The 19,790-nt window shown below is 41.2% G+C and overlaps 1 protein-coding gene across 2 annotated transcripts in view; it reads left to right on the top strand.

The window, feature by feature from the left end:
* GPR158 (G protein-coupled receptor 158) overlaps positions 1–19,790 on the top strand; it is a 194,536-nt gene that overhangs the window by 31,454 nt on the left and 143,292 nt on the right. The window lies entirely within an intron of this gene.

The following is a 19,790-nucleotide window of genomic DNA, read 5'->3' as shown; positions in this document are numbered from 1 at the left end:
AAGTAGGGCTCAGCCCTTAGAGACTGAAAGCTCAATTCTCATGTGACTGATAGGTGCTGAGCATGCCAAAGGTGTTTTTCCTAAGAATATAGCGAAGAAAGCTTTGATAATCTGTTTGAAATAGTCAAATACTGAAACAATTTTCTATCTGACACTTTGAGGTCAAATTGAGGAATTGCACATTCTCAGGGAAGTTAATGACAATACCTGTGTTGTCTTCAGTGGCTGTAGGATAGCTAGACCTTAATGGCCTTACTTTAAAAATAGTAAAAACAAACAAAAACAAAACCCCAAAAATTAAGAAGAAAGGCTTGAGAGCTTTATTTCCGTATAACACTGCAAACAACAATGAGAGAAATACATTGAGTGTCTAAAGTCAAAATATTTTTTACCCTCAAATCGAAGGCTCTAATTTTAAAACTGTTCTAGGACCTTCAACCAATATGAGAACAGGAAAGCAGCAGGAACAGGACAGAAGGACTTAAACCTCAGTGGTACTGAAGTGCCGCTTAATTTTCAGCAAAAGCTGAAATCCATTCCTGATTTCAGGGGTACCCTTCTTTGTTGTGAATTTTTTTTGCACACCTCTGGAGGAGACTCGTAGTACCAGATGGGGTTGTTTTATAGGGCCATCCCATGTCACTCTTTTCTCTCTATTTCCACACTTAAATAAGAGTAAAAGTGACAGAGTTTGATCAATAAGACAGCTTTCAACTTCCTAGCCTGAACAGCAGCAGTAGTGAAGACAGATAATAGAGTTTGGGACAGATTACTCCAACCTACGCTTGTGTGAGGATAAGTGGTCTGACTATGAAAGACAGGTGTAAAGAAGGCATTGAGAATCTCAGCCTTTTCCTTATCCTCAGGAGTCACGTTTCCCACTGCATCCAGTAAAGGATGGAGGTTCTCCTTGGCACTCCTCTACCTGTTAATCTATTTCTAAAAACATTTTTTGTTATCTGTTACCACGGTGCCCAGGTTGAACTCATGCTGGGGTGATGCCACAACGGGTGTTGCCTGGGGAGATCAAAATGGCATATTGGCATTTGTCTGGGTAACTGAACCCTAGAAGACTCTGGTCTGACAATGAAAGCAGGCCGTTTTGTTTTTCTGAAGACTGATAAAGGCATACAAAGAATACCAATGGTGCTTATATCACCTAGCAAGGCTGGTAAAAGTCCCTAGGCAAAGAAAATAGTGTGTATGTGGGGTTCATTTCATGATGGGGAGGGATAAGAAATGAGGTTTGGGGAAATAAAACAGGTTGAGCCCTGTGGATCTCATTTGTTGAATGAGAAGAAGAATCTCTTCATTCTCTCTTCTGTTGCAAAAACGATGATTTCCCTACTGAGTAAAAATCACATTTTTTTTTTTAACTTGTCAGTTTTGCCACAGCAGTAGAACTGATTATTAGTTTTAATAGACCAGACAGTACTGGAATTTTCTTGTTGATGTGGATCATTGCATAGGTCCCTGAGCACTAAGGAGAAATAGGGAAATCTTTTTATTTTCTGCATATCTTATATGTCAGTAGAAGGAGGAAATGATGTGCAAATTTTATTGTAACTCTATTGTTAGAGGCATGATGAATATAAGATCAATGAAATACAGGACCATTGCATTCTCTGAGAAGGATGATTATCACCCTACTCCCGTTACACCTCAATTCAATGGATATAGCAAGGTATTAGGGAAAAAAAGTGCTGTTAAATGCAAGAGCCATACAATCTAGGAGTCATTGTTTCTTTGTCACCTACTCTAAGCACATTCTTAAACATTCATTTTTATTCAATGAAAAATTATTAAAAGCTATTTTCAAGCATTTTTTCTTTTGTCCTTCCATCTTCAATCTCCATCTCTGCAGTCTGCCAAGACTGTAAATATTTCAAGGTGAAGCAAACAAAAATTAAAGACACCAGCTGCATTACTAACTGATAGAATTAAAAATAACATGGCAGTAGCAGGTATATAGACTGAACAAGAGTCCTTCCGATTTTATGTTATTACTTGAAGAGATTACCCCAGGATTTGTTTGTTACATCTTTTGTGAAGCAATTCTGTGTAGTAATTTCCTAAGCAAAGAAACCAAAAGACCAAGACATTGTGCAGCACGGGTTATAGAGTTATCCATGAATTCTTGCACTGAAATTAGTAGACTACAAGGCCGTGACTTGGAGAGGGAGAGATCCCTTCTTGGTTTTGCATTTCAAATGGTAAATAATCTGTTTGGCCCTATGATGGACTTTTCTAGTGAAAATGTCTCTTTTTCCATACTTGCATTTTTCTAGCTTCAAATCATTTTTGTCATCATATAATATTATACACCAATTCATAGATACCACGTAAGCATCATCCTCATCTAACGATTTGCTTTACTACTGGTTAACTTCTTCCACTGTAGGTATTTGGATGGTAATCATATCAAATTTGCTTTCTTTGTGTAAATGTATTTCAATCTGAACAACTTAATCCTCTCATTTATCATGAAGAAGTCTTCCTGTAAAGCACATTTTCTGGAATTCAACTCATTTTTATGGATTTTTTCCTGAATTTACTCCAAAGTACCATCTTCCTTCACAAACTCTATACACCAGGAATTGGCAGACATCCCAGATAGTGTTTCACCATTACTAAATTCAAAGGTGATATAATCTTCCTATCTCACTATTTGATATTTTGCCTGGTCTTGTATTCAAAGATTATAATTTCTTTAGTCTTCCAGGCAAACAGAATCCTTACCTTTGTTCTTTCTGAATGTTTATGCTTCTGAGTAGATAAAATATTTTGGAAAGAAAAAAAAAGGGGTTGGTATCTTTACCCAAACTGTAGCCTGTCATGAAATAGGAAATAATTTTAGTAAATCTCATATGTGTTGATATTTTAGCTTAGCTTTTTTGTTGCCATTGAGAATTTGAAATGTGAAACACATGCAAGTATTGTATTTCTATATGTGTAAATGATATGAAAAAAATGAAATTTGTAGTGAACTATGGTTGCGTATCTTTGATGCTTCTGTATTTACATAGGATTCTTCCCTAAGTGTGTTGGTTACTTAAACCAACCATGGTCTTTTAGGTTGGCATCACTGATAGGTTTATTATATCAGCACTTAAAAACATGCCCGTGGAAATAGCAGTTGGCATAATACTAGATGGTTTTATTTAAGGAAGAACACCCTTCAAAGGCAACATTCAACAATATAACAATGCGTAGGTATCAGTTTTCCTTAAAATGTTCCAAATGTATTTACTTCAATTTGAACTGGATGCTGTAATTTTTGATGTGTTGCTCAGCATCACCATGCCAGTGTATAATGTCAGCTGTATTGATGCGAGTCTTGGGTAAATTAACTGAAATCAATGGAGTTGCTGTGATACACTGAAATTTGAAACGTATTTAAATAGCTTGGTCAACCAAGGCTTGGAGGAACCATTGTCTTTTTATAATTCTTGCTATATAATTTTATTTGTCTCTCCAGCATGCCTGTAATTTCTTTTTCAGTTCCAGTAAGGCTTTATGGAAGTATTTGATCTTGGTTGAATTTCTTCAAATGTTTTGGAACCAACCACATGAGATCACAGGCTGTTCCAGAAGTTTGTTAATTTAGCTGGCAGAAATAAACTTATTTCCCTTATGAGGTTGTGTCACTTCAGCTTTTAATAACTGGAACTAGTCAGGCCGTTTTCTTTAAATAAAGAGGCAACCAGCACTAAAAGTTAATCTAGCAGGGAAGTATTTGTGCGTATTTCCTAACCTTTGACTAATTCCTGTAGCTGTTTTTGACATTTTGCTTTTATTTGTCTGTATGCTTTCAGAAACTTGGACAGACAAGCCACTGCCTTTTAATTATGGCCTCGTGAATGCCATAATGTGGTATTAATATTGTCTCTTCACACTGGCAGTATTCCCCTCCTGATATGTTCCAGGATCAACTCTGCCCTCTTAACAATCAAATGTAAGTGGTGATGAGTTTTGATCACTAATTCTTAATCCTAATTAAAAAAAAAAAAAAATCCCAAGCAGAAAAAAAGCAGGTATTTTAAAACAGAAGAAATATCTGCATATTGCTGCAAATTCTGAAGGTTATTCATTGAAGGCTTGAATTGCCTCTAAAGATTAGCTATTACTATCCATTGTAATTCTTTCATGATGAAACTGGTTATCATGTTCTGTGTCCTTTAAGTAACAGAACTTAATTTTTGAATAGCTACATATTAGTAAGGTCCAGCCCAATGAATGGTGAATTAAAGAGCTACTGTACCATAGCAAGGCTGTGTTTTCATGTGTTTCTCATGTCTGCTTTGCATCCTGTCTTACTACTCTGCTTCTGTGTTTAGAGTGTGGAGAGTAACTGGTTAAAACTCCATCAGTCTGAACCATTCGTGGTCATCAGTGGGAACAGTTCACAAGTGTAGGAGTGCATCTTTTCCAGTGAAACATTCAGATGTCTTAACCCAATGCACTCCAAAATAAAGTAGTTGGATCTCTGTTACATTGAAGATGTTGTCATGTTTCTGCTGACCGTCTTCTGCCCTGAGAACTTAACTGTAAAGTAAAATGCTTCTCTCTTTCCTCTGTGATTATAGCTGTATATCATCAAAGAGCTATCTTGGTGAGTCAAAATAAATCCTGTAATAAACTTGAAGGAAAGACTATACATTTAGGGACAGGCTCTTTGTGCTGATGTGGCTGTTGACCTAGGAAAAGCGCATCTTCCTCTATTAGCACAAAAAAGTAGTTTTGTGATGTTCAAAAATATTCTCAGCTTTTTCAGAAATTTAGCTTGGTCTTGTGTTAGCAGATTTCTAATTTTTCCTTTATTTTTCTTGCTTGTGTCTGAACAGTTTTGTGAGTTCCTGAAGGGTAACAGCATCTAGTAGGAATGGCTGTGGCTGTGCTAATGGATTTTGATAGATAAATTTCAAAGCACCAGAAAAGCAAAACATGAACTACTTAGGCTGTCACTAACATAACAGAAGATAGATAATTATGTAGAACAAATGAAAGCCTCTGAATCTTGTGAACTTTTGCTTTCTGGAAGTCTTCCTAGCATCGATCCACTATCTTGAAAACAACAAAACTATTAACTTTGGTTCAAAACTGATTGTGCACAGAACATCTCAAGGGGCTGATCAGAGTTGAATGCTAACTTCACGTGGGTGAATTGTCACAGATCTCTGCTACTGCTTAGTATATAGTATAGCTTTTGGTGCTGTCTATTGACTGACTGAGGTGTCATATATTATCTTTGAAGGGTCCTTAATTTTTTTTGGGGGGTGTAGTTGTATGTAGTAGATATGCTGCAGCTTTTGTAAACTGTTTAAAAATACACTGATTAAATGAGACGAACCTACAGGCCATAAATATAGTAAAATTAATATTATCTAGCTTATTTCCTTTCTCTGGCAGTGAGAATCAGCAGATCCCTTGGGAAGAGAGAAAACCCAGCAAATTTCACTGTTTCTGGTGATCCCTGTCTTGCTGAGTCCAAGTGGGGCTCTATCTCTCTGTGTTCAATGCCACTGGTAGGCCTGAACTCCAGTGAAATGTCTGTTTGCATTCAAGTGCATTTAGACTTGGACATAACATGCAAATTCCAGCAGTCAACTATGTTTTGTGACAAAAAGTAGTCTTTCTGCCTCCAGCTGTGTTACGAGCAATTGTGAATTGTTCCTCCAAGCTCAGCTTCTCCATGGCTTTCAATTTATCGACTTAATCATACCTCTAGTGAAGCATCTCTTTTCCAAGCTGGAGAGTCCCACTGGGTTCAGTTGTGCACACTGCTATACATTTTCCCCTTAATTTCTCTTTTAACTTGGTCAGTGTTGCTTTTGGCATTAGGAAGCTGTCAGGTCCAGTGGGAAGCACAGGTCCGAAAGCACCTGCTGCTCTCTCCATCAGCAGCAGGGCCACAAGGACCAAAGTATTTCCATTCTTTTCTTGTTTGGACTTGCATGCAAACTTGTGTCCCACCTGAGAAAAGGCTTCCCTCTGCATTGCTTTTCCTATGCTTCACTTGGCTTCCCTGGAGTGTTGGTTTTGTGTTTATGGAGGTACTGTAGAGTTTTGGCTGCAATTAGCAGCAGTTTCCTTGATGTCTGTATTATTATTCAGAGTATACCTCAATATGCTTCATTCCACTGTAAGAATATAGCCTATATAGTGTAAAGAAGCAAGACACTTTTTAAAATTGAAGTAGCTATCCCATAGCTCATTTTAATTTTGAAAGTATAATCTGAGCTATAAAATGCTTCCAATTTTATGGTAGGTGTTGGCATCCTTACCTGAGTACTGGACCATGGACATATGTGAGAACTAAGGCTAAAAGGGTTATAACTTCTTCCCATTGCCCCCTTGAAAGCATTGCCTGGACTGGTACTAGTACCAGTCCCCTGCAGCAAGTGGTGTAGTGGCTATGGGCTGGGGACCCTGCTTTGACCCTTACATTGTAGTCCACTGGGGCGGTGTACAGCAGTGAAGGTATCTTTAATGTTTAAAAGGACTTAGAGTATAAAGGCTGGTACTTTAACACTGTTTTTTAAATAGAATTTTCATATAATGATATTTCTAGTTTAAAGAGAAGTCAGTGAAAGCAGGACTTGGAACATGCACACCTGGTATTGTAAACACCGGCAGAATGCACGAGATGATGTTTAAAAAGCAGAATGTGGGATTTGTCAGCAAGCAGCCTTCCCAAATTCAATCAACGGCAAAAAAAAAAGTAAACAGTGATCAGAACTAAACCAAATGGGGGAAAAAAATAGAAGTGTCTGAAGATTTTCTATTTATGGCTGTCTCATTATTATTTCTTATTTAAGTGTTGGATTGCATTTTGTATGGGTGGAGCATTGTTGTGGGGTAACTCCAGCAGGCTGCTCAGGATGCCACGTGCTCACTCTCCCTAGGTGGGGTGGGGGAAAGAACCAGAAACGTAAAAGTGCAAGAACTCATGGGTTGAGACAAGGACAGCTCACCTGGTAAAGCACAAGCCGTACACGAGCAGAGCAGAAAGAATCCAGTCGCTGCTCCCACCAGGCAGGTGTCAGCCGCTCCCAGCAGAGCTGGGCCCATCACCCGTAGCAGTTCCTTGGGAAGACAAACGCCATCACCCCAAATGTCCCCCCTTTCCTCCTCTTTTCCCCCAGCTGTTACTACCGAGCATGCCACCGTGTGGTGTGGGACATCCCTTTGGGCAGCCTGGGGCACCTGTCCCGGCTCTGTCCCCTCCTGGCTCCTGGTGCGCCCCCAGCCCCTCACTGGCCAGGCAGCATGAGAAACTGGAGAGGCCTTGGCTCTGACAGAGCACTGCTCGGCGGTAGCTGAACACCTGTGTGTGGTCACCATGATTTCCATCAAAAATCCCAAACAGAGCATTGTGTGAGCCTCTATAAAGAAAATAACTCTATCCCAGTCAAAGCCATGACTTACACAGTGTGATGTGGTGAATAAGCTAGTAGCCAAGTGAAATGGTTTATGAGAGAAAAAGGAAGAAATCATGAATGCTGTAATAAATAATAATCTGTGTTCCTGTTTGTATTAGTGGAAACAATCCATTTAATAAATTTTAAAAATAGATTCAGCATTGAAAATCAACTTGAGAAAGTGCCTAATTTTGATTGAAGGCTGTGTTTAAACCAGTAAGTGTCACAAGACATGACTTTGGGTGCATATATATATGTCTATAACATAGACATAAGTTGAAGTTTTGCATTTTTGGAGAAACAGTTGTTCAAAGAAAGGTTAACTGAAAAGTTTGTTTGGTCCTGCTGACATCCACCACTGAGTCTGCAGTGCATTGCCTGTTACCAGCTGTGCTGGACAAGAAGGGTGCCTTCCACAGGCTCTCCGGTACCGACGGGCTCTGCTCACGATGTGTTCACACAGGTGACAATGTACTGTCTGTCCCCCAGGAATATATGCCATTATATGGCTGTTGATTGCCTGTGGTGGCAAAACTTCTGAAATTTTCCTGTTGTAGGATGGCTGTCTCCGCATTACTTTCAGCTGATTTCTTTCGGACCAGCTGTATGTTAACTAACTTGCCTAAGTCTGTGCTGACTGACCCTTGCATATCTATGTAATTGCCTGCCATCTTCCTAGGAGAGATGCATATGTAAGGAGCTTTCTGGGGTAATAGGTTGTACATTTGTTTCACTCAAGAATATTCTTCCGACATTTACACAAAAATCTTGTTAAATGGCTGGATGTAAATACACACTGCATAATGCACATAACTCCTATGAATGTGAACACTTTTATTGATTAACCTGTTCAGTGTATTTGCTGTTGTCTACCATCCTTCCCAAACAAGCTGACAGATCCAGAAACAATTCATGTTCCTCACCAGCTACCAGCTGCGATACTTGTGGCAATGACTGGATTTCCTCACAAGAGTCCCAGCAGCCAAAGCCCTGCAATCTCAGCTGCTGCCTGTGGTTATGCCATCCATCTTGCATGGTCTGCTGTAGCCTCTATCTTGGGGAGAAGAGCTCTGCTTATTCTGGGTGCGAGGAGAGCACTATCCTTTATCGACCTCTTCCAGCACTGGTTTATTTTTGTATACAAGGAGGTCAAGGTCCATCTGACTTTAATTTCATTCTTTCCACCTCAAGTTGTGACTAGGTCCCTGATATACTTTCTTTGTCCGTAGTAGTGACGTTCTGGGAAGACACCAAATGGAACAAGCAGGTGACAGCAGAAGAAAGGATTCTTTCATGTGTTGAGTAGTTGAGACTGAAATTTCTTAACAGAATGCCATGGAAGCTAACAGTTTTCATATGTTAATGCCTATTGCCATACATTACTGAGTCCTAAACTTACATATTTTTTTCCAAGAGATCCTCTTATAAGCATCTTTTTGTGCAGACACGTTAGCTGTACAGTGATCTGGAAACTGAAGAATTATAAAGATAAGTGCTAAAATGGGAAATCTATACAATTTACAGCTCCCAGAGAAATACACAGACACAAAGAAATTGTGTCCAGTTGCTGACTGGTTATTATTTTTCTTTCCTGCTAAGTCTACTTTCGATTTGATTATCTCTTGGTTGTGGCTGGCTGATGGCTCCCCGGGTTCTGTCGCAGACAGTTTCTGCTGTCCCTTAAGCTCAGGAGTGCTTTCTGCTGCTGCCTGCCCTGTGGGGCTGCTCTGGCCCCGTGCTGCAGGTGACATAGGTACTGTCACGCCACACCAGTTTTACAGGGGAAACAGTTCAGATGATGAACAATTTGCTTTGTCTGCATTTTTGAGTGTGTGGTTTGTAAGAACGAGCCAAACCAGCCTGGTTGTCCTGAGGTAGTAACTCAGCTAACAAGGGAGCCTTGTTAACTTGTCTGCACCACATCATGCATGCTGACACTCTGCTTCTGGAGCAGAGCAGTAATGCTGCAAGATACAGCTTTCCACTGCAGGGCGTGAGCTTGCTTTTGTCTTCGAGCCTCCACGATTTCAGGACCATTAAGCCATGGACTTGATTCAGCAGCAGAATTATTGCTCACTCCTGCAGTACCTCAGCCAGCCCAGGTAGAGTTTAGCTGTCCAGCAGCTGAAGTCAGAGCTCCTGTTTTATGCAGTACACATCCCAATCTGTCATGTCATGCATTTGCTACATTTTTTTATTATAGATTTTACACACCACATGAATATCTATGCATGGTGCAAAAAGGTGCAGAGTCTGCCCCATTTACTCCATTGCACTTTGTGTCCACCCAACATTCACAACTCTGTAGCTGTTTCAAATTCTTATGGTATGCAAGTAATTTGCAGCCTGATTCCATACATAGTTGTTTCCAGTGAAAACCCCAGAAATAGCAAGGTGAATTTAATTGAAAGCCTCCAACTCCTAGCTTTGTCAGTTCTGCCTGCTTACTCAACCCTGTTGGTAGCACTGGTATCATCATTTTTGCTGTTTAACTCATGTACAGGTTTGTGCAATGAGTGAATTCCCTTTCAAGTGTAAAGCAGTTTTGCCTGCTGACAGTTGTGCTTGCAGTTGGTCAGACCCTCAGCTGTAGCATGGATTTAGCAGCCTGTGGAAAGGTGAGGGCTTCTGCATGAAGCAGTCCTTGCGATAATGCAGAGGTGGTGACAAATCCTTACTCTGGTATAGAGAAAAGTGGTCTGGTCTCTCCTACAGTGTTGCAGTTGTGTTGTAGTTGAAGGAGGACTTGAGCATGGTTTCTTACGATAGCTTGGATTGAGTTGTAGGACCACAAAATTCAGAATATCCTTCTAGACCAGTGACTGCTAAAGTGAAGGCATTAAAATGAAAAATTGTCATTTAAAAAAAAAAAAAAATCTCTATGTAGGCTCTAAATCACTAGAGACTTCAAATTTTGTCTGTCAGAACCACTGGTATCACTTGAACTTTGCTAAAACTTCTGTATTGTTCCTAAAAGTATTTTTTGAAGTTTCTGATCTTTTTTTTTTTTTTTTTTTTTTTTGTGTCAATTTTGAGAATCCTCTGGACTGTGACAGAAAGCAAGAAAATTTTATTTAATTCAACAGACTTTAATTTGTTCTAGATCAGGCCCAAATAGAGCCGCACATTTATCCCCTCTTGATGCTACTGGAGTGTGTCACCCAGAGAAGAATTGAGTTTGGTCCTTGAATGCTTCCTCTGGTCAAATTTAGATTTAATGATATATTTTTTTTCATTACACTGGTTACTGCAGTGTGAAAAGCTGATGAGGAATACATCTCAGTCTTTTGCAGGGTGCTTTATGATGGTGCTACTGAAGGAGATTAACAGTAATAAAGCATACCAGAAGGGTATAAATAATACTTGGAAATTCATACATAACCGTGTATTATTTATGTCTTAAAATATTTATTTACTGTGTGAATTGTGAGATGTGACCGCTTAATGCCTGCTTCTAGTCATGCATTTTCTTTTTAAGGTAAAGGAGAAGGTTAATGCTTCATAACCTTTGAAATGGTCACTAAGCTATTCTGGGATAGTGCAAGGTTCAATTTCTAGCTGCTCTTGAATTATTGGTTGCTATTATTACATCCAAATTGAAATGAGGGGGAAGGAAAGTGAAAAAGGTTACAAAAATGAAATTATGTGATTCTCTTGTCTGATATTATGCCACTTCCTAGGAATAGAATAAAATGCGTTCTACAGCCTGATAATTGAGAATTGCAGTAAGGGATGTTCCTGTTGGTGATGGCCTGTGGGCTATTAACTTCCTCAGGCTTGAATAATTTTCTGTGAGGAGCTGTGGATTTGGAATTCCCCGAGTCTTACTCTAGTGTAATTTTTATTCTTTGAATTATTCAAAGGTATAAAAAGAATACAGTAAAGATTACAAAATCATTTACTTTTCCTCTGTCTGAAAATCACCACAAGTTAGCAAAGTTAGGAATTAATGTTTTAATGTTGCTGAAAGAAAATATTGGCTTTTTTCTTTTTAATACAATCTAAAACCACTTGCTACTTTACATGAGGGTTGTAGCTTGTGCATACATTAAATATTTCCTGATTTTGGACTTGGATTAAACCAAAGCTGAGAAAAGTGTTCTTAACCAAGAATACCAAGAACTGAAATCAATCAGGAACTGACAGCCTGATGAAATGTGCCACCTACCTTATAATTCTTTCAGATGGAGACTGGTCTGTAAAGGCAAGTATTCATTTGGGAAGTGTTGGGCACATCAAATTAGATATTGTGGCCTTACTGATTGCCACGACTCATTGATTCCAAGGCCATGTAGAGAAGATGCGAATATCTGGTCTGATCACCTGCATAATTCAAAGCACAAAATGTCACTCAGTAATTCCTGCTGTGGAAGACATTCATTTGTCTAGTATGGAAGTAAAAGCTGTCAAGTCTGATAAGCTGTAACTGAACTTGTGTATGCCTTTGAGAGAAACCTGCAATCTGAAATTAAAGCCTAATCAATGAGAAATTCCCTAGTTTCTTTGGAAATCTATTCCACTTTGTTACTTGCGGCTGGGGATCGCTCACGTTCTTCTGTTAGACTGAACAGTGGTGTGATTGGAGCCCATTAAATGTATGCTAATGCCAGCCTTTCTCCATTTGCACCTTCTTCCTTGTGCACCTTTTTCAGATTGCAATTCCCGACTTGATGAAAAATGTGCAAAGTGAGATGAAATGACTCAATTCCAGGAGGCAGAAGTCTAGCAGGAAATAAAATCACTGTTGAAGAGACAATGAAAGGAGAGAATTTCAACTGCAGGAAGCACCTAGTCCTGTAATATGGTGAATATTGTAGCGGCTTTGCCAACAGGCAGACGTGCTGCATATCAGCTGAGATAATTAGGGTAGTAGTGCTGAAATCGCTGAAGTTGTTTAAGTTTGATTGAGAACAGAATTTGGCCACTTATGATCCATTTTTAGCATATTACTCATAAAAACCCACAAAGGCTGGTGTAGTTTTCAGAACAGATGTCCTCAACGTTTATTTAAGCAGCCCCATCCAAATGTTCTGACACTTCTGCTTGCCGTGCAGGGTATTTCTTGAAGCTCTATTTGCAAAACTCTTGGATAGGGAGGAAGACGTTAGTTCTTGCCATGAAAGTGGGAATTTAAGACTGCACAACCAACCTATGTTTTGAAGTGGGAATTGTGGAAAGGGTGTATGATAGGAAGGTATGTAGAATATCTCTATTAATTCAGGAAAAATAATGGCCTAAATTAATAACCCAAGTTATTCTATGATTCAGGGAGGCATAGCAAGGCTGGGTGTTGAAAGGTACATCTCTGACCTCTTGGTCTAGTAGGATTCTTCCTTTTCTGCTGTTCGTGGTAATTTGTGCTTTCTCCCCAGTTCTTATCTGCTTATGTGATAAGTCTTTGGGAACAAGCAGTTAAAATTGCTGAATGCTTAACTGAAGGATGCTTTGCAATGGAAAATGCTTTTGGGTGTTTGTTTTTCAAATGTCACCCATCTCTCTCACCCTCAATGTATACATTAAAATCTGATTAGAAATGAATGTTGTGCTGTAATGCCAGCCTGCAATATGGTATGTGGAACCATAGAATGGCTTGGGTTGGAAGGGACCATAAAGATCACCCAGTTCCAACCCCCTGGAGTGGGGATGCCACCCACTAAATCAAGTTGCCCAGGGCCTCATCCAGCCTGGCCTTGAGCACCTCTGGGGATGGGGCATCCACAGCTTCTCTGGGCAACATGTGCCAGTGCCTCACCACCCTCTGAGTGAAGAATTTCCTCCTGACATCTAATCTAAATCTTCCCTTTTACTCTCTACTTTTAATCTTGTAGTTTAAAACCCATTCCCTCTTGTCCTATCATTATCTACACATGTAAAAAGTTGCCTTCCATCTTTTTTATAAGGCCCCTTTTAGTATTGCAAGGCTGCAACAGGGTCTCCCCAGAGGTTTTCTTCTCCAGGCTGAACACCTCCAGCTCTCTCAGCCTTTCTTCACAGGAGAAGTGCTCCAGCCCTCTGATCATCCTCGTGGTCCTCCTCAAGACACACTCTAACAGCTCCATGTTCTTCTTGTGCTGGGGGCCCCACACCTGATTGCAGGACTCCAAGTGAGGCCTCATAAGGGCAGAGCAGAGGGGCACAACCACCTCCCTCCCCTGCTGCCCACCCCTCTGTTGATGCAGCCCAGGATGCAGTTGCCCTTCTGGGCTGCAAGCAGCACTGCTGGCTCGTGTTGAGCTTTTTGTCCACCAGAACCCCCAAGTCCTTCTCCGCAGGGCTGCTTTCAATGAGTTCTTCTCCCAGTCTGTGCTCGCGTCTGGGACTGCCTCAACCCAGGTGCAGCACCTTGCACTTGGCCTTGTAGAACCTCATTAGCTTCACATGGGCCCACTTCTCAAGCTTGTCCAGGTCCCTTTGGATGGCATCCCCTCCTTCTGTGGGATCACCTGCACCACTCTGCTTGGTTTCATCAGCAAAATTCCTGAGGGTGCACTTGATCCCAATGTCCGTGTTATTGATAAAAATACTAAGCAGCACCAGTCCCAACGGTCCCAACCAAACCCCTGAGAGACACCACTCATCACTGACCTCCACCTGGACACAGAGCCACTGACCGCAGCTTTCTGGCTGCAGCCATCCATCCAGTTCAGTGGATACACTGAATGGTCCACCCTTCAAACCTGTATCTGTCCAATCTGGAGATCAGGATGTCATGTGGGACTGTGTTGAAGGCCCTACAGAAGTCCAGGTAGATGATATCTGTTGGTCTTCCATTGTTGTCTGATGCAATCACTCCATCACAGAAAGGCACCGGGCTGGTGGGGAACGATTTGCCCTTAGTGAAGCCATGCTGGCTGTCTCGGATCAGCCAGCTACCCTGACAAAATTAAACTCTACAAGTGCTTTCATAGAGATAATTTCTGAATTTGACATGCTGTTGGCTTCCATGTGTTCTTCTAGCTGAGCTGCAGCATTGTGACTAGGATGTTGAGAGGGAAATCTAAGCACGTTGCTTCTTTTTCCAAATAACTTTGCATTGTGTTTCAGCTGTTTGTGTACACATGAAAAAGCAAAAGGATCTACTGCACTTCTGTAGGAAACAATATTTTATAAAGAAGTATGTCTTTGAATTGTCTTTAGGTCAGGACATGTTTAAAGTTATATATATTTTATGCGTACAACTATTGCTCTGTATTCTGAACTCTATTTTTAACCAATGAAAACTGAACAATTAATTTTTATTTCTGATGTAATGTTACACTGGCATAGTATCTTAAGATAGAGACAGTTGTCCCTAACAGTATTAATTTTTGTTCAAACATGATGACAAGCACAAAGCCAGCACTCGTGAAATTAGTTTTCAGGGCAAAACTGTTTGGAAAAGTAAGTAGGTTATCCTGATCACTGACTGCAAAGGGATCTTTCACATCCTTTTGCTCAGCAACCAGGGATAGGCAGAAGGGATTTAGTTTTATCCTCTTATCAAGGCTATAAATAAGTTCATAATTAAAATATATAGGCTTTGTGAGTTGAAGTTCTGAAGTAATTTAAATGTCAAATAATAGCAATACCTTATTGGTAGACATAACTTGTTATGTCTTCTGATTTGGGCTGTGCCTGGAGTCTCCTGTATGTGATGACAGGGAGCCTTGGCCTTGGTTTCCCTGAGGCTGTGATTTCATAGTGCAATTAACACTGCTATGCAGCAGCGTCCATTTTTGTCATTGATGTAATTCGGGATCTTATCAACTGCCTGCGTAAACAGCCTGTAAAGGTGTGCTGTGGTGCAGGAGATAATACACATCCTCCCTGTTCCCTCAGCATCTCTGAGTGATCTTCCTCAGAGGGAATGACAAGGGCTGAGGAAAGAGCAAAGGTGCAAGTGCACAGGGAGATGGGGGGTAGATCACAGGAGTTTGGACATCCCTGCGCCTACACTGTGATTTAGCTCTTGGAACCACTGTAGTTCCTCTTATTGAAGATGAAAAATAATAGCAGCAAGCCTTGCAGCTGCTCTGGAGATGCTTAAATATGAGGGGGTACTTCCCCAATTTAGGGAAGAGACATTTTGACTTGGGAAGCCATCCTGCTTTCTTTTTCTTCAATGCGACTTCCAGTGCCAGCTGGGAGCAGCTGGATTGTGACCTGCCGCAACCTGCTCATTTAACATTTTCTTGGGCTTTTAGCACAGCGGCTAGGAGCCAGGTGAGAAAGGAGAAAGGTTTCCTAGAGCACAAGCTGCCTTGTTTGAGGCTGGTACCTCCAGGCTGCGTTCTGCAGCACAGCCACACCTGCTGCTTGGTTCCTCCTGTGTTCAGGGAAATAGGATTTATTTAGAAACATAAACACAATCGTGTCAGAGGAATTTGTGAGTCTGATCAATTGCTTCTCTTTCTGAAAGCAATCCCCAGAGCGCTGACTATGATAGTATATGTCAGGAAAAGTAGCCATGGCCACATCATCACCTACACGCACAGATTAGCAAATCAGATTGGCTTGGTTTGTGTTTCTGTTTTATGCTTTTTCTCCTAAGCTGCCTCTCCTTGCTGCTTCAAGATAAGTACTTTGAGGTGTGACCTCAATCTGTTTCTAAGAGGTGAGAAAAAAATAGGAAAACCAAGAGAAAGCTGAAGGGCAATATGTCTGTAACAACCGAAGCAGAAAACCTGGAAGGAGCTGGTACTAAAATTTCTGTTCGCCAGCGGGAATTTTGCTGATTCACACCCGCCGCAGGTCTGGCCTGATGGTGCGGGAGAGGAAGAGCCGGGGAGACGGATCAAAAGCTGTGATGGTGAGGAGTGACGAGCAATCCGAGCCTCCTTAACGTGACCTGATTTTCGAGAGAGCTGGCACTTAGCGCGTTCGGTAATCAGGCCTTTTCAGGTGAATCAAGCTGAGACATCCAGAAATCAGAATATGCACGAGAACTGGCCACCATGGAAAGTGTTGCCAAGATCTATAAATACATTTGCAGTAATAATAGAAACGCGAGAGGAGAGCATTGCATCTATAGGAAGAGAAACAATTTATCTGACTTTAAGTCAAGGGAAATTCCGGGCTGTGGCAGACATTTGCTGGCAAAACTTCGTGCTGCAGCTTGAAACGCTGCTGCCCCCAGCTGTCTGCGTGTCCCTGCTGTCAGAGACCCCCACCCCTGCTATGGGACAGAGAGATGGGATTATGGACGAGTACATCCAACGTCTGCATCACTTTACACTCCAGTTTTAGTGCAAACCCATCTATATCAGCTGGTTTTGGGAGGCTGGGTGTGCGCTGAGTTGCTCAGGTGTGCCGGAGGCAGAACACGCACCTGGGGCAGCAGCCAAAACCAGCCCTGCTGCCTGCCAGAGCCTGCAGGCCAAATAACCGAAGCAATCTACAACAGGTGCGTTCTTGGGTGCTTCCTCTCCTTGTGAAGCGTCTCAACACCGATGGTCTTTTAAAGGGGCTCTCTTTTTGAACAGCTCCTTTTGTATGTGCAATAGGTGTGTGCTGTAAACTTGTCTTCCGATGGCGATGCAGTCTCAGCCAAACAGCTATGTTATGATGGGGCTAACAAGTGCCTGCTCTTCATTTAACTACTGCAGCTATTGATTTCATCAAGTCACAGTAATTCAGACTGGAAGGAACCTCAGGAGTTCATATGGACCAAGCTCATTTCCGTGCTTCTAGTCTGCCTGAATAAACATATTAGCGTAGACCTTTCTGCTGAGGTTTTAAGTTAAGCTGCATTACTTCAGAATTCCAAGACAAAAATGGGAAATAAAAATCTAAAAAGAATTTCATGGGAATGGAAAGCAGGTCGAAGAGAAAGTATTTAGAGACAGCCAGCCTGCTCCATGCAATAGCCATCTTTTCAAGATCGTGGCCAGAGCAGCCACAAGTAGGATGGTCAATTTGAAGAAAGAAAATCAAACTTCTGAAGCCAAATGTGGCAGGAAGGGCTGAAAGCTGAAGAAAATGATTCTAACACTAGAAGCACTCAAAAGCAGTTACTCAACAGTAGTGCAGATCCCATTGCATGACTGCATTTGTAAAAAAAAAAAAAAAAAAAAAAAAAAAAATTTAGAAAAGGAAACTACTAAAAGCTTTGAAGGTGAGATCACGGAACAGACTACCCGGAGAGTTGTTTAAGAGCAAATGGAAGAAAGACAAAAAGGGTAAAAACCATGAGGGAGCAGAGTGCTTTCATCAGTTAGGCACCAAAATGAACTCAACCAGCTGTGAGGTGTGGTTTAGTGTGCCCTCAGCCCTGGCATGTCGCCATCCCTCCTGGCAGTGAGGTCCTGTGTATGTGATACTGTTCTGAGGCACCTACATCAGTGCCAGGTGGGTAATTAGCTGAAATATGGTGGACCAAGACAGTTAACTAGTTGCAGTTTTCCATCTTATCCATCTCTGTAGTTACTGGAGTTTTCTGTGGAATGAAGTTTCTCCCTTCTTTAGCTCTGTGTAAGACACTGAAAGGAAACCCTGACAACCCCTGTAGACAAAGACTGCCTTGCCTTGTGACTCACGTGGCCTGGACCTCATTTGGTCCATAGAAAGAAATCTGCAGAACTTCTGCCATCACATTTGGCTGCTTGCTAATTTCGATCTATGCACAATTTCTGATAAACAGAGTTAAAATTTAAATATAAGTGGATTTATGAGCTCGTTCTGTTTCTTTCAGATGATCCAATGTGATATTTCTGCTACCAGCGAGTGATGCATGATGGATAAACGCCTTATCACATTTACATCCAGAAACTTTGCAGTACATCATTCAATGTGTCATATTTATCCACTCCTGCTGACAGCTTTAATGAACCAGGGATCTTCTAACTTTTATTTTCCTTGTGGTCACTTTTGATTATGTGACCAGAATCATTAGTGAATGGTCAATGAAGTCAGGCAATCAAGCACTTCAACAAACAGCCTAGCACGATTTCATTTGCTAGAACAAGAGAAGAATGATGTTATTTATTAAATAGAAGGTCTAATAATGAAAATACGGTGACTCACCATGTGCCTGGTGGTTTTCTTCTGTGCGATGTAATTCCTCCTCTCTCCCCCCACAAAAATCTATCCCAATGGGAAGCTCCTCTCTAAGTCATGTATTTGGAAAAGTAGGACAATTTCAATTCTTCCTCCCAGAAAGGTGCCTTCTCCTCGGGCTTCTGAGTCATCGTGGCTGTGACTCAGATGGCTTGCGTTCATGGAGATGAGTCACTCCAAATTTTCTGGCATTAAGGCGATCCTACTATCTATCAGTGCGTTATCTGCTGTACACTGAGAAAATGTTCTGAGCCACACAGTTGTAAGTATGCATTAGAGATAAGTAATAAAAGAGAAGGAGAATCTTTAAGCAAGTGATGGTTAGTTTGATCTCTCCTTTTGGGGGACGGGCTGGAAGAAGAGTGTGATAAAGCATGGATTATTCTGGTGGCATTAGCAGCTGTCATTCATTCGACTGCCAAGTTCCATGGACAACCATTCAGGAGACAATGTTAAAGAGAGTTTTGCCACTGAACTGTGAGAGAGAAGACTGAGAGGCTGAGATAGCTGACGTCTGAAAGTAAGGAGCCTTTCACCTCCTCCAATAGGTATAGGAAGGGTGTTAGCAGCTGTGACAAAAAACTGTGAAGCTGGATAGTGATGGCATGATATGTAAAATGCAAGATTAGATGTTCACATTTTTTGTGAGCTTTTTTCTTTAAAAAGAGGAGGAAAGTGGTAACAGCAAAAATGGTTGTACTTTTATCGTTTGACTCTAGACAGGCACTCTGAGAAGGCCCCTTGGAGGCCTAGGCAGGTTGGCTTTCTGAATTTTCCCCCATTTTGCTTTTTCTTCACTTCCTCCTTTTCTTTAAAGCAGGGGAATGGCACCTAGAGATAAAACCAGCAGGGAAAGAACAGTGTGTGTCTATCTTCTTGAACTGTTATCCAAGAGGAAATGTGTGGAAGGACTTCAACACCCAGCAGAAAAAACTGTTGTAAAACTGGGGTATCTTGGGTGGCTGAGCTCTGACACCAAAATTCAGGAGCACAGAAGATGCAGCAGAAAGAGCACTGGACTAGGAGGTGGGTTTAGATTCAATTCCCTGCTTGGCTGCCAACCCATTGTAGGACCTCTGACAAATCACCTAAGGTGGCAGAGAGGTTCCTCTACACACTGCTGAGACCCTCTTCATTATAGAAAACCATATGTGCCTTTTTTTTTTTTTTTTTCCTGTGGAACACACCATGCCTCAGACTTTTAATTTAAAACACAGCTGGAGGAAGAGCTGCTGCTGGTAACCTTACTTTGTAATGGCTCAGTAATTAAAGCTCCTGCCCGGGATGAAGGAGACCAGGTTCCAATATTCTTCTTTCTGAGTGAATATAGATCTG

The sequence above is a fragment of the Aythya ferina genome (assembly GCF_964211825.1).
Source record: "Aythya ferina genome assembly, chromosome: 2".
NCBI classification, from domain to species: domain Eukaryota; kingdom Metazoa; phylum Chordata; class Aves; order Anseriformes; family Anatidae; genus Aythya; species Aythya ferina.
This window is presented reverse-complemented; position numbering and strand designations above follow the sequence as displayed.